The following is a 19,122-nucleotide window of genomic DNA, read 5'->3' as shown; positions in this document are numbered from 1 at the left end:
CCATTGTATATTCTTGCCTCCTTTGTCATAGATTAATAGACTGTAGGTGTGTGGATTCCTTGGGTTTTTAGATCTACCAGGTACCCATACTTCACAAAGGTCATTTCTAAGGAAGTGAAAAACTTTCACAGAAGTTTTGTTTTGAAATAGAAGGGACCATAGCAATTACCTACTCTTATTTATGGCTTATAATTGAGAAAAAAGAGACCAAAAGAGATTTTTTTTTGTATAGAGTCAGGTATCTATTTAGTTCAAAAACCCTGTATGAGAATCTAGCCTCACCTAGCAGTATTTATTTGTGCTAACTGTTCACCTTGCATTGTTATTGAGTAACACTATATATATATATAAAGAGAGAGAGAGAGAGAGAGAGATGGAAGTAATAAAGTAAATTAGATAGTAAGTCACTCACTCTAAGATCAAAGTTCTATACCTTCATTATTCAGTTATGGAATTTGAACAGATTGTGACTCCCAGTTTATTTGACTCTCAGTGGGATAAGCTGGTAGGCTTCAGGGATGGTGGCTTTCCGAGAATAAAGTATAATTTATATCACAGAAATCCTCAGTGATAATGGGTCCCAATGAGCTGAGAAGAGATTTTCTTGCCCCTTAAGGGTGCTATTAATCTGGGTGCAAGTGCGTCCATTTCCATTTTAGTAGCTAATATAAAACTGTTGAAAAATCCCAAATAACTGGTACCGTATTTCCAGTTTATTGCAGTAATATGTTGATGCCAGGATTGCCCCACCAATTATTCCAGTTTGGCATTTTTTAACTCTTTCTCATATTATTACATAGTTTTGCAACTTGACAAGATTTATTTATGGCCTCTGGAGAGGTATATTACTTCTACTACTGCCAGAGCTAATGAATGCCTCAAGGAATTTGTCTTTATGTAGCAGAGTGATGCCTGGAGGACTTTTTGAGGCAACTGCCCTTTTGAAGGCATGGGGTACCTGAAGTTATATTATCCTGGTTATCTACATCTTCTAAAGCTGTGCTTTTCAACTATGGTGGTACATTAGAACCAACGGAGGATCTTGTATGAAGTACCAATGCCTGGGCCCCACCCCTGGTGACTCTAACTATCCTGGCATGAGACCTGGGCACTGGTAGCTTTTGAAAGCTCCCCAGGTGATTCTAGCAAGCTCCCCCCTTTTAAAACCTCCCCAGGTAATTCAGGAAGGGTTGAGAAGCACCGATTGAAACATGATGGCCCCTTCCTAGCATTGTGTAATTTGAGGAGATCCTTTTATCATGGGAGAAATCCCCCATCATGTAGCAGGCTAGGAGCTCTCATGAAGAAATAGTTGGAGCTGACGGCTTCACTGCAGATGGCCTCAATATGATGTCTGAGTGTGCTAACACTCAGATGTTCTGTTTTCGCCTAAGGGTCTAACTGTAACTTATTTATGTTTAACCTGACAACACTAAAACTCTGAAAACCAAATCGACTCCAGCAATGTATGTTACCCAAAGAAATGAATGTTTTTAGTTATTTCTCTTCCGTTACTATGGGAGTCAACCAATATTGAATGACTTCTGCTGATGTTCATAAGTAGATGTTTCAGCATTGTCATTCATTGATTCAAAATACTTGTTTTATCCTTTTGCATATCAGGCACCAGAACAGTCTTACAAGCCAACACATCGGTATCTTCATAACCAAAATTCACTGTGGAAATAGACAAATAATTTTTTTAGAGTTACCTTTGGTACCACAAAATCTTTGAGACAAATGCTTTAAAGTGTCATGTGATAGGCAATTGTATGGCTTTTCCAATCAAGGAAGTCTGACAGTTTTTACTCGCCCTGGACGGTAGACATTAGAAAACTGACAGTAATGACTCTAGAGTTTCTATATAATTACCAAGCTCCAGTGCAGTGGTTCTAAACGGTTAGTTCTCAAGGCACAGACTTCCAAACCAGAGAATTTTTGATAGTATTGGTGAAGGATGTAAAAGATAAAGAATGAATAAAAAAATAAGCACAGAATTATTTATAATGGAGAAAATTAGAGAAGTAAAAACACCGAACAGAAGGGATTAGTTAACTACCATGGCCTATCCATATGATGCAATGTTATAATATGGATTAAAAATTGTTAAAGACAATGGGATAGTGCTCACATCGTGTAGAGGAAAAGCTGCTAGAGACTGTCATACAGAGTGAAGTAAGTCAGAAGGAGGAAAACAGATATCGTATATTAACGCATATATGTGGAACCTAGAAAAATGGTACAGATGAACTGGTTTGCAAGGCAGAAATAGAGACACAGATGTAGAGAACAAACGTGTGGACACCAAGAGGGGAAAGCAGGGGTGCGGGTGGTGGTGGTGGGATGAATTGGGAGATTGGGATTGACATATATTCACTAATATGTATAAAATAGATAACTAATAAAAAAAAACCCAATAGCGATAGTGTGATGCTCTCTAAGTTGCACAGATATTCCCATTGACTCTGTTTTTCTCCATCCTCTGGACACTTAGGGGTGATGGCAAAGTCAAGGATACCAGCAGATTGTCTCTCTTGTTCTGGACTCTTACCCAGGCACAGGGTGTTTGAGGAGCTGCTTTTCCAAGGCCTGGGTTTCCAATTTATGGTGAATTTTTCCAAGCATGATGGTGGAATATCCTGGGCTAGACAATGTGGGTATGTAACTAAAAGATTTTCTTCCTAGCAATGACTTGGACCAAAGTCAACTGGAGAAGTGATAGGTCAGCAGTCAGTCCCTTACAGCTCTTCTACCTAATGGAAGTCATCATTTCCATTCACTACATCATTCTTTGCAGCACAGCACCCCTCTCAGATCCCTCCAAAACCTTGTCCCAGGGGGAAGCTCACTAGACCAAATGTACTTCCAGGGCTTGTTAGTGTTTTTCTCATTTGTGGTTTGTTTTTCTCATTCTAATGATATAACAGAAAGTAGTGGTTTTCAAAGTGTGGTTCCCTGGGTCCGCAGCATCAACATCACCAGGAATTTAAACTTTAAAACATGGTTACTAGTTAACTATAATGTCTTTCTTTCCTTTATAATAATATTTCTCACTCAATAATTTATAGAATTATCATAGCTCAAACGTCCATAGCGCTTATGTTTTATTGAACATTCTTCCATGTGTTTTCCAAATATTAACTCATTTCATCCTCATAATCACAATATGAAGTAGGTGGTGTTATTTCCCTATTTTATGGGGAAGAAAACTGGACACAGAGAAGATCAGTAACTCACCCAAAGTCGTGCAACTATAAAAAATGTTCATAGGAAAAATATTGGAAGCAAATATCCACTCTAAGCAGTGTGTTATTTCTGGTTATGGGAACTACAGATAGCTTTAAATTTCTTCCATGTACTTTTCTGTATTTTTCCAAAACAAATACACAGTACACTTGCTATCAGAAAAAACGTCAAAATATTGAAAAGAACTAAGGCAGAAGTCTCAGAGAAGACCTGGAGTAAGGGTAAGCCAGGACAGGAGAGAGGAGTTGTGATTTATAAAAAAACCTTCTCCCTCAGGTCCGGTCTTCCAGGATCCTGGCAGCTGCTGAGCAAGTGAGGAAATAGAGCCCCGCATGTAGGCGTGTGAACATCAGAAGTGGAAACCCAGGAAGGGCATGACATTGAGCAATCTGATCTTTCCAACACCTTAAAATGTTTCGAAACTTATTATCTTTGTGGGTAGGCAGTGGTAAAGTGCATTTTATCACAATCTGTTTAGGAGACATTCGATGGTGGAAAACTCAGCTCTCTGCATCCAAGGTATGAGGAAAATTTGACCATAAAATAACGCCCTGACTCATCTTTAATTAAGTGTGCCATGTGGGAAAGGAATTAGTGTCTCCTAGTGCATGGGAGGTATGGAGAAACAGCTGTAAGTTTTCAAAATGGCCCATTATTAGCAATCTGCACTGAATCGATCAGTACCCACAGCTCAGTTAGCCCTTAAACAAGCTGGACAACAGCTGAAGTAATTATTTGGGGTACATTATTGCTGTTGTAAAATATAATCAGTGTATTATTACAGCAAAAAGAGATGTTTTTTCTTAATTTCTCTCTTCACTGCACCTCTCCTCGACTGGATCTCCTTGCCAGGGCTCTGGAAGAATGATTTTTTGTTTCCTCCCCTACATTGGCAGGAGAGTCTCAGGCATATGAATGCAGCTAGACAAGACACATCTTGTAAAGGTTTTCCATTTTAATATCCCTTAATGACCAATAATGAATTCTTTATGGTTAATCTGCTGTTCTCATGAAAACAATCTAGATGGTTTAAAAAAATCAATCATTAATGAGCAGTAAGTGACAGCTCCCCAACAACACAGCTGTATTTTTGTAAAAGTGATTAAACATTGTCTGCATTCATAATTGCATGGTTACTGAGAATGTTGGGCACTAAGTCAAGCATTGTTGCTAATGATGACAGATTATGATGCTACACATGCTTTGGAGTTACGGGGCTAAATTTTCAAAGGCAGTCCCTGGAGCGGAATGCACATGGACCCACTAAGTATTCAATTTTCATGGACCATTACCAGGTTTGTGCATGGCATTTGGGATCTTTGCAGTTGAGGCTCTTTGGAAAATCTGGCCCATTATGACAGAAAGCATCTGTAATTAACAGTAACAGATCTCCCTCTGCCCAGTGTTGGTGAAAGGTATAAAATGTTCTGTGTGTGGTTTGATGGAGCCCAAAGCCCCTTTGATGAAGAGTCCCGAAGGCTGAAAGTAAGGCAAAGAGAATCTAGAGGGTTGTAATTCAGCCTCACATGTAGGTGTAAATATCAAGAGTTTTGCAGTGAGGTGAGAGAGTGGGCAAGTCATTCGGAAGGGGACTTGGTAATACCTTCATTGATTATTTGCCTCTCTCGTTTTGGCCTTAAAACTACTCACTAAACCTTGGGAATTCCTGGATTATCATTCACAGGTCTAAGTATTTAAAATCTGAGATTGTCCCATGGTCCATTGGGGATTGATAACTGCACTGAGGGATGAATTTCAATCATTTGAAGGCGTGGGCAGAGTGAGTCACCCAGTGATTGAGAACATCCCATCTGCTGCTCAGTCTGTCTTTACTCTGATTAGGTATGAAGTCATTCTATCTATGAAGCCATAAGTAATCACAGTTGATAAGGAAGACTGCAGGCTAAAAAGGAATTGATGAATTTGGGGATTCTTGGAAACATCTTGTATCTCTCTGGGATGTTGAGGGTCTGATGGATGGTTTGGTAGCGTTATGTCTTGTGCTGCTATTTACTTATTCCAGTTTGTATGGATATCTTCTCTTGACAATATCTTGGCCAAGAGAGCAGGGACCATGTGCATTATTCCTTTGGCTTCGTTATAGCACCTCAATCAGTGTTGCTTTTTCTGGATCAGCTAGCCCTTATCTGAGCAGAGGATTACAGATTGCAAAGCAGACTGTTACAAGTATGTTTATTTTAAATTTTATTAGAGTATAGTTGATTTATGATGTTGTGTTAGTTTCAGGTGTATAGCAAAGTGATTCAGTTATACATATACATACATTCATTCTTTTTCAGATTCGTTTTCAGGTTATTACAGAATATTGAGTAGAGTTCCCTGTGCTATACAGTAGGTCCTTGTTGCTTATATTTTATATATAATAGTGTATATATGTCATTCCCAAACTCCTAATTTATCCCTTGGATGGACCTAGAGATTATCATACCAAGTGAAGTAAGTCAGACAGAGAAAGACACGTATCATATAATATTGCTCATATGTGGAATATAATTTTTAAAAATGATACACATGAATGTGTTTACAAAACAGAAACAGACTCACAGATTTCAAAAACTAGCATGGTTTTAAGATGCCTGGGTTTCAAATGCTACTCTGTCACTCACTAGTGACATTCCAGACCTCTTGGGGCCTTACTTTTTCTCATCAGTAACATAGGAGGGATGGGTAGGTGCTTGTTAGGGTCATTGTGAGCAGTCAGCAAGATAAGTATTTGAAACTCTTAGAAAAGTGACTAGGATTTAGTATGTGCTTGATAAGTTAGTTGTTCCTGTTTTATCATTGTTAAGGCCACAGTTCTAGGTCCTGAATGAGTAAGTAGTACAGTTGAGGCTGGGATCTCTTTAGCAAATCTGGGTCATTCCTTGTAGATCTAAGGGAAATGAGGTCCTGCCCTCAGTCTACGTGTTAAGTGGCTGTAGCTGATGAGCAGTTACTTATATGTTATGGGCTGAACTGTGTTCGTCCTACACGTAAGCATATTGTAGAGAGAGGAGAGAAGGACACTAACTCCGCTGGACAGACCTGCCCAGAGGCATGACAGCTTTCATAGTCAGAGGGTCCCACAACCCTGGTCCCAGCATCTGAAATCATACCCAGAGCTGCTGTAGGGCCACATTCGAACTGGGATTGAAACATTAGTGGGGCAGAGCTTTCTGGAGCCTGTAATGACAACGGAGAGACCTGAAATGATGCTTGCTCTGACTTCTGCCAGGGACTTCTGTCCTCGTAAAGAGCCCTCCTGTTTGCAGCTCAGACTTCTGGTGCCTATGTCTGTGGGTAGGGGAACATTTTTCCCCCATGCCCTGTAATCAGCTTTATTATTTTTCTTCCATTGTTTGTTGTTTAATATATGAGGGTATAAGTGTACATACATTTGTTCCCCACCTCTTCTTGTCACGTAAATGTGGTATACTGTGCACAGTTTTTCACCTTGCTTTTGTTTACGTAACAGTATATTTTGGAGATGTCTTGTAGGAATATATGTATCAGTCTTTTCTATTCCTTTTTGCCATGTTTTCCACTGAGTGGATGTGCCATAGTCTAGTCAACTAGTCTTTCAATTGATGGGCATTTGGGTTGTGGTGGGGGGACATTTCTTGATTAAATAGCAGAGACTGGTTAGCACTTAAACATCCTATAGGCCACAGTACTTTGCCCCATCTCCTTTCTCTTCCTTGGGTTGTTTGATCTCTAACAAATTAGTGGGCCTACATCACAGGACAGTCAAAAATACATGCTGAATGAAGTTGAACCATGAAGAAAGAATGGGCTTTAGACTTGGTCTTAGTTCTCCTCACTTCTATCCCAGTACCCTTTGGATTCTTGATCTCTAACTGCAGAAATCTTAAAAATATGACAGAATTAAAACCAAAGGCAGAAATGTGTGGTGTTATAAAATTGTAAAGAATCGCGTGAGTGCTCAACATTTTTAAATGATTTTGAAAAATGAAACAATGGTGGGGGTGGGGCGGGGGGGGATTGTGTGGCTCCAGGGATTTAATGAAAAACTTGAACTTTTAGCTTTAATACTCAACTTTACTTTAATGGCCAATGTCTTCATTTGGCAAATGAAAACCATACTGGTTGTTACCCACTTCTCTTTGTGGATGGAGACTAGTATTGCTAAATTATTGGCAGATATTTTGTAAACATGAAACGCTAAAGGGTGATAGTAATTTGCATGGTAATGGCCAGGAACCAGGTCTTTGTATCCCACTGGCATAAGTGATTAACAAGAAGATTAGGCAGGACAGCCTGTGTTTGGGAGGCTTCACAGAAACTGGCAAATGCCAAGGTGTGCAAATGTCCTTTTCCTCTGATGAAGTAAGGTAACCTCAGACTGTATATTGTCACACATGAACATTATTGCACTGGATAGAACTTATGATTTGCTGCAACCCAATAGCAACTCTCCCCTTTGAGTAGCCCAGGCAATGCCCCCTGACCTCCAACTCCTGCCGCTGCCCTTCTTATTTATCCTGGTCTTTCCCACTTTTTGTCTTTATTTTTATTGTCCCCAAGCCAAGAACTGACTCTTTGTTGCACTCAGTCATAGCAAATCCTACACAGAGAACCCACCTTCAAACTCAGTTCAATCTAGTGCTCCCTCCTCTAGTGTGGCATTGAGACTGGTATAACTGGCAATGGGACCTTGGGGCAGTTTCCTTAACCTCTCTGAGGCTCAGCCTCATGATCTGTAAACCAGGAAGTGTGATAGTTACTGCTCAGGATTATTATGAGGATTAAATGAGATAATGTAAGCAATTAATGGGCAGTAAATTTAGGTCCACTCTAAGATGCTCTCTTTGACTCCTCTGCCTTTCAACGACACCTCCCTTGTTAGAATTCCTGTTACATTTATGAGACTTCAGTCTGTGACACACACCTTGATGCCTGAACAAGAATGGTTTTGCATTGTCCTTTTGTGTTGTGTGTATAAAAAACCCACATCCCATGTCTTTCAGGTTGCCTTCTAGGGAGCAGAGGCTAACTTTTAATTGAGCATCTACTGAAGGTCTAAATAAAACTTAGAACCAGATTTTTAGAGCTAGAAGGGAATGTAGGGATGTGTCATGTTGTATTTCCAGGATGGTCACCACAATAACTCCCATCTGTCATGCTCTTCTACAGTATGAACTTGCTATGTCTCCCATCCAGAGGTGAAGTCTCATTCTCCTCCTTTGACTCTAAGCAAACTGGTAACCATTTCAACCAGTAGAATAAGTGGAAGGGACACTATGTGACTTCCAAGATTAGGTCATACAATGTCATGCAGCTTCTCCCTGGTTGAACAGGATCGTTACACTTTGGAGTTCCCTGTCTCTTGTGAGAAGTTCAGCTTTCCCGAGACTGCCATGCTGTGAGGAAGCCCAGGCCGCAGGGAGAGGCAACCAGACAAGTAAATGAAGATGCAATCTTGAAAGTGGATCTTCCAGCCCTCACTGTTCTAGCCCCAGCCATTTGGGTCCCCTTATGGAAGTCCCAGATATCATGGGGTAGGGAAGAGCTTTCCCACTGTGTTCTTTCCAAATTCCCGACCCATAGAACCCATAAGCACAGTAACATAGTTGCTGTTTTACGCTACTGAATTTAGGGTAGTTTGTTATGCAGCAAAGATAATTGGAACAAGGGATGGCAATTTGACTGTCATATTTTGGAAATCTCCTTAGGCCAGAGAATGTAAATAAATCATCTTATTTAAATACAGACTTAGTGATAGAATCATTCTTAAGCACTGGCTGTCAGGCCTGCATCTCCATGCACTATTTATTACATCGTGTACCCTCCTAGCTCTGGATGTCAGCTTATCATGTTTGCATAGTCAAAACTTGACTTCAGGCCTCTATTCTCACACATTCTAAGAAGCACTCTGCTCACATAGGAAGCCATGAGGAAATGAATTACATTATAAGCCTAGCAGATAAGATTTAGTTGCAGGCTTTAGGTAGGGAGGGACATTGGGAGCTCCTAGGAAAGGAACAGAGGTGAAGAAATGGAAATGGAGAGGAGGGGAGACCCTTTGCTGAGGCTGGAGCCTTGCAGGGGAGGGAGTGGGAAGTGGCACAGCAGGGTGAAAATCACAAGGCCCTGGTGGAAAAAGACGGTTGAAATTGTTTCAACTCTGTTGAGACCAACAGCTGTGTGCTGACGAGAAGAAGGTTGATGAGCAGCTCTAGCCAATCTCTTACTGTCTACAGATCAAGGGGAGTGTGGGGCGTGGCATATGGAGTAAGAAGGAGCAACGGAGTCGGCCTGAGAGGAGAGAGAAGGCTGCAGGAGGGAGGGGGAGAGACTTGGGCAGTCTGCGGAGCTCTGCTGAGGAGAGAGGTGGGGAACTGAGCAAAGAAGCAGGGGAACAGTTGGCCCTAAGTATCCAAAAAAAAAAAAAAAGGAAAAATTAGAGACAGTGGGAGACGATGAGGGGACTACAATAAAAGCACGAACAAAAAGTTCAAAGAGAACACTTGAGATAGAAGTTAAAGCAGGAAAGAGCGTCTGGAAGAGATGGGGAAAATGGAGACTGAAACATATTTTGAATGAAAATAGTGAGTCCATTTTTGATGAAAGAAAATAGTTTGATGAGAGTTTAAGTGGCGTGATGTGTGTTGAATTACCTGCTTACAAAGAAGGCCATATTGTATCTAAGATGTTCCCAAAAGTGAAATTTAAGATGCCATTTTATTATAAGAGAAATTATACATATATAAACTTAAAAAATGGATGTCCTTGGAATTGGATTTTCTTGGATTACTAAGGGAGAGAAATAGCATTAAGGAGTAAAACCTGTGATTATAACAAAGCGATTAAAATTCAATAAGAGAGTGTTCATTGTTTAACCAATACCTGTATTTGAGACCAAAGAGGACAAGAAATACAAGGAGGTAATTTATCTAGCTCATACTCTGGAGTTCTTTCAGATACCTAGAGACCTTCTTGCACTTATACTTTGACTTATTAGTACCTTAAGACTGAGATCTTGATGAAGAAGATGAAGATAATGACACTGATGATGCTGGTAGTAGTGGTGGTGATGGTGGGGGTAAGAATGATGATGCTTCCTATATGCTAGGCACTGTCCTAAACGCTTTACTTATATTAACTACTATAATCTCCCAGCAATCATTTGGGGGTCACTTAAATGCCTTTGGTTATGTCCATTTTATGGATGAGGATACTGAGGCACACTTCTCTTTTTTTCACTTCCTCATATCCATTTCTATTTCTGTCTAAGTAATGGGGAAGGATTAGAAAGAAAACCTAAAGCATGGTAAACAAGTAATAAAAAGCAGCTTTTTGCAAGGTCTTGGTCATCCTAAGAACCTCCTCAGCCCCACTCACTGAGGCTCTGCTCAGGAGTGAACCTCATGTCTCTAGGTCCCACACTGCTAGAATATTTGCTTATTAATGAAATGATTGGTATGATTAATAGAGTGGTTATTATTTCAGATTATGGGGGAGCAGACATTATAAGGCCACCTAAGGATGGGGTTTTATTCTTTAGTGGCTGTCTGATATAAAGGAAAGAATAGGAACTCCGGAGTTGGACAGGGCTCTGAATTTGAATCTTGGCTCCACTTCTTACTATTTGTTTGACTTTGGACAATTTATTTATCATTGTTTTATTCACTTGTAAAATGGGGCTAATACCATCCATTTTGCAGGGTCACAGTGAAATTAAGTGAAATGAGAGATTTAAAGTGCCTAAGAAAGTGCTTGAGAATTAGCTGAGGTTCAAATTTATTACTTCTGCTTTTTTATGGAACTGATAATCAGTGGTTGCAGATATTTGATAATAATCAAATCAAATGTTGATACGGGCTTTATAGGTGAGGCTGAAAACTTTGTATTTTCATGTGCACATGGATTATGTATCTTCATTATGAAATGACCACTGAATTGGAAGATAATTGAGATTTAGGCAAATGAGAAAAAAATGCTTAAAAGAGAAAACTGCAACTTTTTTTTTTTTTTAATGCTATTCTTGTCTGCTTACATTCTTTTTTTTATGTATGTATGTATGTATGTATGTATGGCTGTGTTGGGTCTTCGTTTCTGTGCGAGGGCTCTCTCTAGTTGTGGCAAGCGGGGGCCACTCTTCATAGCGGTGCGGGGACCACTCTTCATTGCGGTGCGCGGGCCTCTCATTGCCAAGCACAGGCTCCAGACGCGCAGGCTCAGTAATTGTGGATCACGGGCCGAGTTGCTCCGCGGCATGTGGGATCCTCCCAGACCAGGGCTTGAACCCGCATCCCCTGCATTGGCAGGCAGATTCTCGACCACTGCGCCACCAGGGAAGCCCTGCAACTATCGTTTAATGTCAAGAACCCATCTGTGGTAGACAGAATAATGACTCCTCATATGTGTCCACATCATAATCCCTGGAATCGGTGGATGTGTTACCTTATGTGGCAAAAGGAACTGTGCAGATGGGATTAAGTTAACGTCCTTGAGATGCGAGATTATCCTGGACTATCTGAATGGGCCCAATATAATCACATGGGTCTTAAAAATCAGAGAACCTTTCCAACGGCGGTCAGAAAAGAGATGTGATGGTAGAAGATGATCAGAGAGATGCAACATTACTGGCTCTGAAGATGGAGGAAGGAGCTATGAGCCAAGGAATGTGGGGAGCCCCTAGAAGATGGAAAAGGCAAGGAGATATATTCTCCCCTAGAGTGTCCAGAAGGGAACACATCCCTGCTGACACATTGATTTTAGTGCATTGAGATCCATGTTGGACTTGCGATCTACAGAATTGTAAGGTAATAAGTTTGTGTATGTACTAGTGGTGTAGCTGCCTTTGTTCACATGATCCCTGTTGGGAATAGCCTTAGTTCTGGCAATCTCTTAGCCTTAATGACCAAAGCCTCCCTTTTAGTAGAGTCCTTTCGAAGGCATGTTATGTTAGCCTCTTTTTGGAGTGTCTTAACATTGACCTTATTTTTCTGTGGCCTGCTCCCTCTGTGAACCATTCACAATCATGTGTGCACCACAGGACTGCCTGCTTGGTCAGAGTTGCTTTGAACAGAAGAGGTTGCTTGGCCCAGTCTGGGCCAACAAGAGTCTCTTTCCCAGGAGTTTGGATTGGGTTGAGGGAGAGGTTAGTGTCAGCCTCTGCGTGTGGCTTGAACTGACATGGTGTAAGCTTGAGGGCTGCGTGGTGGCCATAGGCATGGAGAAGGTAAAAATTAGGTCTGTAGGGAGAGGAGCCTGAGGCTGATGGACAGAGCAGAGCAGAGATGAGGGTCTGAGAGGAAGACCAGGAAGATGGTGGCCATGTTCTGGCTGGTTTTTAGTCAACACTTTAACCCCTGCTGGGCCCAGGTGTATCCCTGCCCCAGATTCTATAAGATAACATTGTACCATTATAAAAATGTCCTTTTTTTCAAAAACCTTATTAAGAGGTTTTCTGTTACCTGCAGACAAACGAGCCTTCACTGAAACACCTACTGTGATGAAGATGAATCAAGAGAATGGGATGTTTTCATTAATGTCGCTTTGGGTCTTCATTTGTGCTTTATTCTCAGGAGGCCTATAGAAAAGATTCAGAGCAATCTGATTATTCTGTAGGCCAGAGAGCATTTTGTACTTCTACAACTGTAGAAGAGCTGGAGCTCATGGCAGCGCCTGCCTTGTGGGGATGGAATAGAATAGAATGCTTCTTTAGGCTCTGCCCAAACGCATCTGATTCTCACTTTCAAAATTAATGTTGGCAGAGCGCTACTTTTTTTAACTTTTTATTTTATATTGGAGTATAGTTGATTAACAATGTTATGATAGTTTCAGGTGTATGGCCAAGTGATTCAGTTATACATATACATGTATCTATGCTTTTTCAAATTCTTTTCCCATTTAGGTTGTTACATAATATTGCGCAGAGTTCCCTGTACTATACAGTAGGTCCTTGTTTCTTATCCATTTAAAATATAGCAGTGTGTACATGTCAATCCCAAACTCCCTAACTATCCCTCTCCCCCTCCCTTCCCCCCCCCACCCCCCTCCCAGTAACCATAAGTTTCTTCTCTAAGTCTGTGACCTAAATGTCCATCGACAGAGGAATGGATAAAGAAGATGTGGTACATATATACAGTGGAATATTACTCAGCCATAATAATGCCATTTGCAGCAACATGATGGACCTAGAGATTGTCATACTGAGTGAAGTAAGTCAAACAGAGAAAGAGAAATGTCGTATGATATCGATTATATGCAGAATCTAAAAAGAAATGATACAAATGAACTTACGTACAAGGCAGAGGGGTATTTTTAAATCAGGATTTTGCAATTCCAGCTGACATTTCTGCAGAAAACTTAAATATACAAACATAGTGCCTTGAGGACCAAACCTTACTTAATGCTTTTCTAGTTATTTAATTTTGAGACTATGCCTGGTAGAAATTATGGTTTCTTGGAGGAGAACTTGCAGCCATTAATGGTAGTTTCCTAATTATCATTAACTCATAGAATTTAAAAAGCAACCATAAAAATCATGTTATTCAACTATTTTATTATGCAGACAAGAAATATGCACAGAAAGGTTAAATGGCTTATTTTATGGTCTTGACTGGGTCTGTATGTGTATCTATATGCAGAATTACCAAGCCCATAATTATTTAGAGAATGAATTATCAGAGAACACAGAAATCTTTGGACTGAAATATTTCTATGAATATCAAGTAGTTTTCTATAATGCATAGAAAATATTACCTTTTTTTAAATAAATTGAAATTATTTCTGTAAGCCCAGAGAAATACAATTTCTTTGATAGATTGGATGTTATTAACAAGGAGTCAGCCCTAAAGATAAATTATCCATGCATTTATTCATCTTCACAGTCCTTCCTTCCTCTCTCCCTCCTTCCCGCCTTCCCTCCCTCCCTCCTTCCCTCCCTCCCTTCCTCCCTCCCTCCCTTCCTTCCTTCCCTCCGATTATTATTTATAGAGTACCTACCATATAACTAACAATTTCTACAACCTGGAGATGCAGTAGTAAAGTAGTATGCCCTCATAGAGTCCTCCTCTTGTGGGGACCTTACCTTTGTGGAGCTTACGTTTGAGTTGGGAGAACAGAAAATAAACATATAAATAAATGTGTAAGATAATTTTCAATAATGACAAAGTGCTATGAAGAAAAAAAAGTAGTAATGTGATAGAGAATAATAGGCAGGCGTAACATAGGCTATGATTTCTTAGAGTGAGGAGGTAACTTTTAGCTGATCTAGTTATCCATCTATCATCTATCTACCGTATCTTCTTTCATTACATAAGACAACTTGATGATTACTATTTAATATCAGAATACAGAGATTAAGTCACTTTCCCTAATCACAGAGTTCATGATTTTAAATCTAGTTTTATTTCCATTGCTTCTACTGCCACCTCAAAAGAGTATTGGATTTGGAACCTGTTCTCAAAGAATTCGTATTCAAGTTGGAGAGAGAAAACACAAATATTATAGGATAATATTTCAAAGTACCAGTTGGTTTCTGCCCTTCTCCACAGTCTTCACAGAATCCCTTAACTGTATCCCAAAGACTTCTCCTATGGCCCCCACTCTCTCCCCTGGAGCCCCCCAACAGAGACATGAGACAAACCAGAAAAAAACCCTGGAAAAATTAGACCATTTGTTTGGGTAGCTGCTGGTCAGTGTAAGGGGAAAATTCAGATGCACATTTTAGTGTTCATTTTCCCTGATCTGAGTCTAGACTGTAAAACTTCAACTGTTACAGAAGCAAACACCCTCTCTCACCAGTTCCAGCCGGCTGTGAGGACACTTAGTCACCACTGACTTACTGGTTTCATTGCTAGACCTTGAATATCACCAATCACCAGGAGTCATCTCCTCTCATCCAGTATGGAGTCCTGGTTGTCTGTATGAAAAGGTCTGTCCAGATCTGACCTATTTTATCTGCTACCCCAGGCGCATGCAAACTCCATGGATGGGAGGGTGGAGAGATGATGGTGACATGAAGGGGAAGTTTCAATTCTGACAAAGAAGGTGCTACATAATCTCCGAAATCACTTGTGTTGTGTATGGCCATATTGGTTATCTGTTGCCACAATAATGCCTCATAACAAACCACTCCACATATCAGGGGCTTAAAACATAAGCATTTACTTAGTCTGTGAGTTGGTGAGATAGTCTGGGCTTGGCTGAGTTCTTCTGGTCTCAGCTAAGCTCATTCCTATGTCTGGTGTTGGGCTTTTGGCTGACCTAAGATAGCTCCTGCTGGCTTGACTGGGGCCACTCAGAAATTCACATGTCCGTCATCCATTAGGCCAGCCTATGCTTATTCTCATGGCAATTGTCGAAGAGTGAGAGCAGTCAAGACCAATTAGGCAAGGGCTTTTTAATCAAGCGTCTTATTGTCCAAACAAGTCTCATGACCAAGATCAGAGTCATATGGAAGGGAACTGCGTATTTGCAAGGCAGAGAACATGGATTTAAGGAAAGGGGAAGAAATTGGGACCATTAATGCAATCTGTAACCCCACGGGTTACACACAGTTGGAGTGTTAAGGGTTACCTACTTACCAAATACTCTGGGCATAGTTTAAAGGGTAGATTGGAGTGGAGAGAAACTGGATGCAGGGAGCATGGACAGCAATGTGTCCAGGGGAACAAGAGCAATGCCCGAATCTGGGGTGACTTGGAAAATGGAAGTGGAATGGTGAGAGATATTGCCCAGCTTGGCTATGCCATGCCTGAAGGCATGCAAAGGACATGAAGGAAGCAAGGTGGACCCTGAAGTCAGTGATCTGGAGGGTGGTAGTGACCATCACAGGCAGGGAACCCACTCCTGCCTAGCAGATGAGGGTCTAGAGATAACCTGTGAAAGAGGAGGGAAGATCGGTGACATGAGTAGATCAGGTATGTGGGAGACAAAGCAGCAGAAAAGCAACATGGTGGGAGGGTCGTCTGATTAGACCTACAGGCAGCTGGGAGGATAATGGCTGTGCATCCTGGTGAGGCCAGAAGCTTGGGGGAGGCGGGGTTTGAAGCTCATGGACAATAATTTTGATTCACCATGCTGGAGAATTGGGAGTTTTCCCAGGGCTCTTAGGAGGGTGTGTGTGTCTTGCTGGGTTACCCTGCAGCGCTCTCAAGACACATTATCTAAAGCGTTATGCCTGAGGAGACCTCCATGTAGGTGGGGGTATTTTCATGTGCCCAGCCCAGGACTCCCTGCTTCCCCACGGTTGCCAGGCCCTGCTGCAGCTCTAATCAATTTCATTGGTTTCACTTTTGTCCCTCCTGTTCCCCAGCTCACGTTCGGGTGCTTGAATATCTCTTTCTTGTATCCTGTCTAGTTCAATAAGCAATTGTAAAACCGGGCAATCAGGAAGAAGCCAAGCATTCTAAATCTTATTTTTCTGTTTTTCCAATAAAAAGGTCTTTTCAAGACACCCAAAGTGGAAAGTATTTTGAATTGCTCTCTTTGGCTGTTTTTGAATTCCTCAGGATCACTGTTGATAACTTTCAGAATTTCTGGGCCACAGCACTAGGCTTAAAATAGTTTGAAGGCTTCTGGGGCAACCACCTGATATCAGAAGTGATTTGTCACCCATGTTAAGGACGAATCAGATGTCATGTTATACAAGGTTAATGAGTAACAACTGTTTCATGGCTTGAGCAAGGCCCAGGCTGACTACCCTACTGTCTCCCTGCTCCAGAGAGAGCCGCAGCATTGTAGGTAAAATAGAAGTTATTAAATACCGACATTATTTTTTCTAGGTCTTAGATCCGCCCCATCTATCTTTGTCTCCTTTGTCCTTGTGAGGCAGCTCCTGCCATTTGAAGTCAGCTGAGTCTCTGTGAAAGGCCAAGTTGTCTCCGCATTGTCAAGGAGACCAGAAAATAGAACCTGGATAGCAAAACAAATTCTTTGTGAGAGTAGGTGATGCTTGAATGTGGAAAATCTGAAAGCACGTAGATTTCCTGCTTCTTCCTGGAGCTGACCTCTGCTGGGGTTTTGTGAGGGGCTGTCTCAATCTAACATTAAGCAGCCATTGTGTAATCACCAGTCATGAAATAGCTGTTGTTCTATGCCTGTATTTCACAAAGTGTGGTCTCTGGGCCTGAAGCATCAGATTCACTCGTAAAAATATCTCTGGGTCTGGGTCCTCGGAATCTGCATTTTTTTAAAAACATGCGTCCCAGGTAATCTCATACTCCCTGATGGATAAGAATCCACTGTCCTAGGGGGTAAGTGTACATTTATTTGTTATTATTTGTATGCTTCAAGAAAACATATAGCAGCAGCAGCAAATTAAAAATAGGATTCTTGCTTGTGGCTATGTCAAACAATCTAAGCTGACTTCTGGCTTTATGGCGTTTTCTCACAGCCCCTTATCATTCCATCGTTGGTTGAGTCAGTTGGGTGTGGTGGAGATGACTGGTTATGCACTGACAATTCGTGCTCTCCCCTCCTTGCGACACAGAGCTGTTCCTGGGAAGTGGCCGCCCAGCCACGGACACCTTGGCTCACTTGACTCCAAAAGTGGCCTGTGACTAGTTCTCCCAGTGGAAAGGAGCTAAAATGATGTGTGTCACATCATCCCCTTTGGCCTGGGTGCAGAGGGTCTGAGGCCCAAATAAGGGATGAAAGGAGCCTGGGCCCCTGGATTACCATGTGCCAGGAGTACCTGCTTTGGACTTTTGCCTCAGTGAAAAGTGAGCTTTTATAGTGTTGAGCTACTGAGATTTTGAGGTACCAACAGCGTTTGTTACCGCAGGTAAATCATAGAGTTTGGCCTATTAGGTCGTTCTGGGGAAGAACTATGTTCTTTCTTAGCGCAGATTTAAGATATGCACGGGTTTCTCAAACACGCCTAGTCCTCTTCTGAAAAGTAGCGCTAGTCTTCGAATTAGGAAAGTGGGTCCAAGTCCCAGTTCTGCCACTTACTGCCTGTGTAATTTTAGACAAATCACTCAATGACTTGAGCCTCAGCTTCTTCCATTATTTAGTGAGAATAATAATACGGTATTACTTGCCTCTCAAGATGTGTGTGAAGGTCACGCATTTGCTTGTGAATACATGTTGTAAACTTGAAGTGCTATTATACAAATGGGAGAGATGACTTGGTTCTTTTCTTACAGACCTGGAGGGAAATGCTATTTTCTACCTTCAATATTTTCGATAGCTTCCCAAGTCTCGATTTTTTTTTCCCCCTTTAGAAAATGAGGATACTAAAATTGACTTGCATTATTGTGAGGATAAAATGAGATAATATATGTGATGGTGTCCAGCACAAGACCAAGCATATTGCTGGAACTCAGAAAAGTGTTAGTTCCCTTTCCTGCAGCACTGTGTGCTTGATGGGTGTAATTCAGGGAGAGTCCATGTAGGCTGATGATAAAATGAACTGAGTTCTCCTGTTGCTTGTATTTTACTCACCTCTGTCAACATGTGAGATGATTTTCACTGTATCATCGCTCCCGTTCTTCCCCGTGCTTGATGATGGCAGGAAAGATGGCCACGGATGAGCTTTGTGCCTGTGTGTAAGCGTTGCCTCCTTCCATTTCTTCTCCTACAAAGATGGAAACTCTAGTCATGGTGAGTCTGATGGAGAACTTACTGAAGCCCCTGGCCAGCCTGACCCTGACAGTCAGACCCTCGTTTTCCTAATGCTTCCTCACCTGCTGTCCTTTTCTGTTCCCGGTTTCATCTTCACTTGGTTTCTTCTTTCCCCTGGAGTCCTCTTGCTAATTTACTTGATTAGAAATTCAAGACACAGAAAACTGGTTCTAAAATAATATTTTGTAAGTGTAATGATAATTCCTGCAGTTTTTTTGTCTACTATGCTACCGTTTTTCAAAGTACTTTCACCTGAGTTATTTTGTTTTCTCACTC

Source organism: Balaenoptera borealis (genome assembly GCF_965194805.1).
Source record: "Balaenoptera borealis genome assembly, chromosome: 2".
Classification (NCBI taxonomy): Eukaryota; Metazoa; Chordata; class Mammalia; order Artiodactyla; family Balaenopteridae; genus Balaenoptera; species Balaenoptera borealis.
Note: the sequence above shows the minus strand (reverse complement) of the source record.